The 6,766-nt window shown below is 41.8% G+C and overlaps 1 protein-coding gene across 2 annotated transcripts in view; it reads left to right on the top strand.

Moving 5' to 3' along the window:
- Positions 1-4,930, top strand: part of LOC138962315 (uncharacterized) — a 17,439-nt gene extending 12,509 nt beyond the window's left edge. For both annotated transcript variants that reach the window (XM_070334085.1, XM_070334084.1), the window contains 2 exons: positions 979-1,115; positions 3,095-4,930. The gene's annotated coding sequence lies outside the window, so the exon portion shown is untranslated. The remainder of the gene's footprint in view (positions 1-978; positions 1,116-3,094) is intronic.
- Positions 4,931-6,766: the final 1,836 nt, after the last annotated feature.

Below are 6,766 nucleotides of genomic sequence, written 5' to 3'. Positions count from 1 at the left end.
TTCCACTGAAGTGAATAGGTGTGTGTTTGTTTTCCCCCCCGGTGAAAACCTTCTCAAAACAAAGACCATAGTCCTCCTTTTGAAGTGTATTGAGTTTATCCAAAGTAAATTTTGATGCACACGCCTCGAGATTAGAAAACACATTTTGAATAAAATACTTTGTTTTTCAAAGCATCTTAAAATAAGCATAAGAGGTGGGCAGAGGGTCGCGGGATGGAGTGGATGAACATTCAAATGCGAAATATTCCTGACAAATTGTTTTTGTTGATTCCAAACCTAGCGCATGATAAGACGGGTTATTCGAAACGCCTTTACTTAATTAATGAATACGCATGGACACACACCACCCTCCGCCTCCCGTACCCATTCTCTATACATAAGCTTCACTTCAAAGTCGTGCATCGCACGATCCAAGGGAGATAATAATATGACAGTCGGGCTGCGACTGACTTGAGCATTCACGGTTCTCAATAAGCTTGAGCAAGGCGCGCTAACATCGCAACACTTCATTATCCCCACACTAACCTTTATACCGCAAAACAACAATTATTATTGATATGGGGCGGGGATATAGCTCAGTTGGTAGCGCGCTGGATTTGTGTGTGGAGTTGGCCGCTGTCAGCGTGAGTTCGATCCCAGGTTCGGCGGAAATTTATTTCAGAGTCAACTTCGGTGTCCGAACTCTCCAACCGTGTACACTACATTGGGTGTGCACGTTAAAGATCCCACGATTGACAAAAGGGTCTTTCCTGGCAAAATTGCTTAGGCACAGTTAATAATTGTCTACCTATACCCGTGTGACTTGGAATAATAGGCCGTGAAAGGTAAATATGCGCCGAAATGGCTGCAATTACTGGCCGTATAAAATGTCATCTCACACGGCATCACTGCAGAGCGCCTAGAACTGTACCCACGGAATATGCGCGATATAAGCCTCATTGATTGATTGATTGATTGATGTATGCTGTGTCCTTTCAGAAAAGGCCCGATGCTGCTACTGCCAGGTCACCGTGCGGAACTGGGCCCCCGATCACGACGCATGGATGCTGCATAAGGTCATGTCTCCTTATTGCAGACGTCTTCGACAGGTCGGAGAGGAAGGCATACACCCTTGCGTAAGAATTTCTTTTAATTTCTGTTTCATTTCAGCCTCCAACTGTTTGGTTCCACATTAACATTTTGAACGGAGCTGACGGGCGTAGTGGCCTCGAGGATAAGACACCGGCCTCCCATGCGGAAGATCGCGGGTTCGAATCCCGGCCGAGCCTGGTGGGTTAAGGGTGGAGATTTTTCCAATCTTCCAGGTCAACTTATGTGCTGACCTGCTAGGGCCTTATCTTCCTTCATGTGTTCACGCAAGCACAAGACCAAGTGCGCACGGAATAGATCCGGTAATCCATGTCAGAGTTCGATGGGTTATTGCAACAGGAAAATACCCAGCATGCTTCCCTCGAAAGCGGCGTATGGCTGCCCGAATGGCAGGTTAAAAACGTCATACACGTAAAAACCCACTCGTGCAAAAACACGAATAAACGTGGGAGTTTCAGTCAGTGAACTAAGAAGAAGAAGAAGAACTGAACCAAAAACAAGTCGCGTTAGGCAAAATTACTACATTTAGTCAAGCTGTCAAACTCACGGAATAAAACTGAACGCACTGCATTTTTCACCAAGACAGTACAGTCAATCCCCGCGAGAAGGAAATCGCTCACCTCCCACGTGCAAAACGCAGTGAAACTAACACGCCAGAATAGCGCGGTAGCGTATTGTGCTAAGCAGGAAAGCGTGCTTTTCTGTATACTTGTTAACTTTCTGAGCTTGTTTTGAATACAACCTATCATATCTATATGTTTTTGGAATCAGGAAATGATAAAGAATATTTGGATCGATTTCTTAAATTTTAATCGTAAGACTAATTAATCTATTTTTTGTTAATTGTGATCACATTTTAAGAGTAAACATGACATATGTATATATTTTTAGATTCAGAATGTGATGAAGAATACGATGCAATCAATTTTAAATCTGTTTGCAAAAAATCGATTTTAATGACAACTTTAATGAGCAAACTCATTAATTAATTTTTTAGCCTCCAAGCTAAAATGAAATTTCAAAGTCCGGGCTTCGTCGAAGATTACTTGACCAAAATGTCAACAAATTTGGTTGAAAAATGAGAGCGTGACAGTGCCGCCTCAACTTTCACGAAAAGCCGGATATGACGTCATCAAAGACATTTATCAAAAAAATGAGAGAAAAAAAGTCTGGAGATACCATACTCAGGATCTCTCATGTCAAGTTTCATGAAGATCGGTCCAGTAGTTTTCTCTGAATCGCTACACACACACACACACACACACGCATACACACACACACACACACACACACACACACACACACACACACACACACACACACACACACACACACACACACACACATACACCGCGACCCTCTTCTCGGTTCCCCCCTCTACGTTAAAACATTTAGTCAAAACTTGACTAAATGTAAAAAGCATGGGGTAAGTTCACTTGTTAGTGTTTTGACTTTATTCTGCGTGGAAACCACGTTTACAGTTATGACGAGGAATGTAATTATGTCTCAGCGCCAAGTAATTTTTTGAGGTGGCCATAAGTAAGCCTATGCAACTAGCCTGTGATCCTCTGATAGGACTAATTAAATTAGGTCCGTTTCACACACTGATTTGTAGACTTTTTATGTGGTGCTGCATCAGTTTATAAAAAGTTTTTGTAAAAACTGTTGTCACTGACCAAGAGGAAGTCTTCAACGCTTCTACGAGGTTTGATCAAAAAGTCTGTCCGACGTTAAAACCGCCCAGCCCCTTTTCATTCTTGAACGTGTTTATTTCTGTGATTAAACTGTTCTAAGGTTTCTTCATTATCAATGAATTAGAAATCTGTATTGGACATTTTTTGTGAATTACGACCGCAATTGCGACCGCTGAGCTTTGTAACGTATTCGCATGTTTATGACAGATATCATGACTTTGTGTATGTGCGTGCATCTGTGTGTGTGTGTGTGTGTGTGTGTGTGTGTGTGTGTGTGTGTGTGTGTGTGTGTGTTTTCTTCTTTCAAACAGCCCAAGGGGAAGAAGCGGCTTATTCATTCCTTCTCTTCGTATGATGTGCTTTTCCGCCCTGTGTAACCAGACTACCCCGCTTTGGAATTCCAACATCTTAATTTAGTAGGCTTTAGATTCGGTGACTGAAATCTATCGTCTGAGTTCAGCATCATTTCTAGATCATCATGCATCGGCTGCTGTAATCATATTTAAACTCAACATGAAGAAAAGCAAGAAAAAAATCATACCCGCCTATTGTTAGATGCGCTTTCTGCTACGTACATGTATGAGTCCGGTGCCACGGTAGGCTTTCTGTTTCACACTTTCTTATTTCCCAGTGATTACTATTTTGTTTCTTTCCATCAGACCTTTTTTGTCATCTTAAAAAAGACTGATAAATATATAACCGCGGTGTCTTATATACAACAACAATGGCAACGACGGTGGCAGCAGCAACAAAATCAACAAAGACGACTGACGACAACGAAACCGAGGTACTTTAACTGGTTCAGAAGCCCGGAAAAAAGTAGTGTGTCTTACACATTTATACAAGACACAATGAAGATTTTATAAACACTATTGCACAATTCTGGCTACCAAGATTCACGAAAGACTGCGGTATATTCGAGTAGACTAGTCCTTCCAGCCCAGGTGGGGAGTGAAGTGGCGAATGTGGGTGGGTGGTTGGGGACAGCAGTAACCTCATGGACCTGAGCACTGGTTGCAAGATCGGATTGCCACCAGAAGCATGAAGTTATGCGAACGTCAAGTGTTACAATATTTGTCTGAAAAGAACGTTTTTCGAGAAACTTGTTGGCTGTAGACCTGAAAATCCTTACCTCCCACCAGACTTTGATTGTTTAACTTAAGGTGAAACTCAAAAGAATGATTTCTTTGGAAGGATTGATCTCTACTTACGCAGTCTTTCGTGCAGTCTTTCGTGCGTGGTTCCCCAGAGATGGTGAAAACCGGTCGCGTCTGAAATAACTGATGTACACAATGTGCGTATGTTTTCGTCTGCGTCAGTTTTCGAAATGAGGTTGCTTTTAATACAGTACACCGTCGGCAATCTTTAAACAGAATTTGAACTGAAACAATTTGTCTGGTTAATTTCTGATATTTGATGTTAGATAATATCACTGATATTCACTAAATGATATCACTAAATACTGGTTATTTAACGATATCTTACTTCCCGTGTACACTATTTTGTAAATTACCATAACATTGTTTAGGCTTTAGCGTAGGGTAATAGCATCCTTTTCTTTTTTTTAAAAAGCATGTATCAATAATACAACCCGGTGCACATAGTGTGAATGTTGTTGTTGTTGTTGTTGTTGTTGTTGTTGTAACTAACACCTATGTCCTTTTGCGAAATTAACTCAGGCCAAAATGGTTCTTCATTAGTTGTATGCAATTATTGGTCCGCTAAATGATCGCTGTGTGAACATGTGAGGTTGACAATTTTTGCAAATTTGGTTTTCTTCCCATCTAAACAATACGTTGTAAATGCCAAGGATGTGTGCGCTTAACGTACTTTAGATGACATTGCTTGAAGTAGTTACCATCATAATCTGAAGATAAACCTTACCTGTTTCATACCAAAATATTAATCCGATGGTGTGCGTGGTTTTTTGAACACAGAATGAAATGTGTACTTTTGTTATCATAAGTTGCCTTTTCTAGTTGTTCATTTTTGGGGGATTTCTACATTCTCACGAAATGATATTTTATTCAACTTAAATAATTGTACTGCTCATACATGTTTAAACTTTGCACACAATTTCAAGTATTTTTATGTTTTAAAATGCCCTTTTTTTAATTACTGCTTTTAATAAATTCTTCTAATCATCATTGTTTTGTTTTTGTTGTCGTTGTTTTTGGGTATCTGTGTGCATGCCAAACAGGTTTAGACTGCTTCAAAGAACCGACAGATGAATGTGTAAAATAACTCGAGTGACCACCCTGCATAAAAATGCTCCTCTAGCTGTAGATACATTGTACCTTCTTTTGTGATCTAGCCCCTGACAAATAAACGCATGTATGCACCACAAACGCGCATGTGTATGGGCGCACGCAGGTAAAACACACACACACACACACACACACACACACACACACACACACACACGTGCACAAGCACGCATCACACATACGCTTGCGCACGCGCACACACTGTGACGTACGCACATACGCGCACACACACATGCCTGCACACGCAAGCTCCACTGAGAACACACACACACACACACACACACACACACACATGCACGCATCGGGCGCACGCACACACGACATGCACGCACATCAAACACACACACACACACATTCACACACACACACACAAACATACACACACGCACGCGCTCGCGCGCACATGCACACACACACACACACATACACACACACACTACAATGACGAGACTCCTCACACAAGACAAGTGATTTATGAAAGTAGTTTAGTGTGCAGGAGCTCCTACCAGCACCCTCGTGAGATATCTTTTTAATTGTCGTTTCTAGATAGTAAAACATAAATGCGCTAAAAACGGTCAGCTATCTGGCCACCTCGAAAAATGTCCCTGTTACCCTTTTAACGCTCCTGAAGCACCCCGGGTGGCAATCTCGGGTCCGGCAACAAAGAGTGTACCCCATACCCGCCCAGAACCTTAACCGTTGAAGATAGGAAGACAAGTATTGAACAAGAAAGATGCACAACAACCATGTGTACAATATTTGTTCTCGTATTTGTATAAAAATATTGATGACCTTGGAATTGATAGGCTATTTTTCGATTTCTGACAAAAAATTGCAAAAAACATGACAAATTGTCTTTTTTCTAGCCTAAACTATGAAAGATTTAAAGACAAGTATTGAAGACAAAAGATACAAGGGGATATGGGCAACAACATCTGTTCTCATTGTTGTGAACATTTTTTGATTGTTATTGCATTATGTTAATTTTTGTGGATTTCACAAAGCCTACCAGTTAACGGCAACGCGTGTCATTCGTCCGATTTTCGCTCATGCTGCGCCTAAATGCACAGTCGTCGATGTGTGGCCACTCAGCAAAATCCCGCGCGACGCACAAAACGGCCTGCGGCGCATATAGCGTAAAACGGCGTCCAAGTCTGGACAGGCCTTAAGCCTCCCGTAAACCATCACAGAGCTCCCCGAGCGTCTACATACAGTTCAAGCATACTTCCAATTAAAAAGATATCTCACGAGGGTGCTGGTAGGAGCTTCTCCACACCGGACTAAAGGGAAATGTGTCGCTTTCATTGATAATAGCTAATGTGAGTACAACAAGCTTGCTGAAGTTCTAAAAAAAAACCACACACACACACCGGGATTTCCCTTCTTACCTCCACAATCAATAGGCTTACTTCTTTCCTATCAGTCCGACAAAACGGAGTGCCAAACCGCCTCCCATCCCCTAACGTAACGCTACATACGTACGTTTGGCTGGTGTGTCTACGAATCTTTACTGGCATCCGAATGTCCACACTGTGAGCCCTTTCAGCCCACCCACCCTTTTTTTTCTGTCTCTCTTTCTCTCAACGTTTTACTTTCTTCCACTGCGTCTTACCCTGTGACCTTTTGGACCCCCACTTTGTCTGACATACGTTTCCAGAAATAAGCCCTATTAAAAATCAAATGTATTTAAAAAGAAGCTGTCGTGGGACTATAAAT

Source organism: Littorina saxatilis, linkage group LG3 (assembly GCF_037325665.1).
Source record: "Littorina saxatilis isolate snail1 linkage group LG3, US_GU_Lsax_2.0, whole genome shotgun sequence".
In the NCBI taxonomy this organism is placed as follows: Eukaryota; Metazoa; Mollusca; class Gastropoda; order Littorinimorpha; family Littorinidae; genus Littorina; species Littorina saxatilis.
Note: the sequence above shows the minus strand (reverse complement) of the source record. Positions and strands in the feature narration are given on the sequence as shown.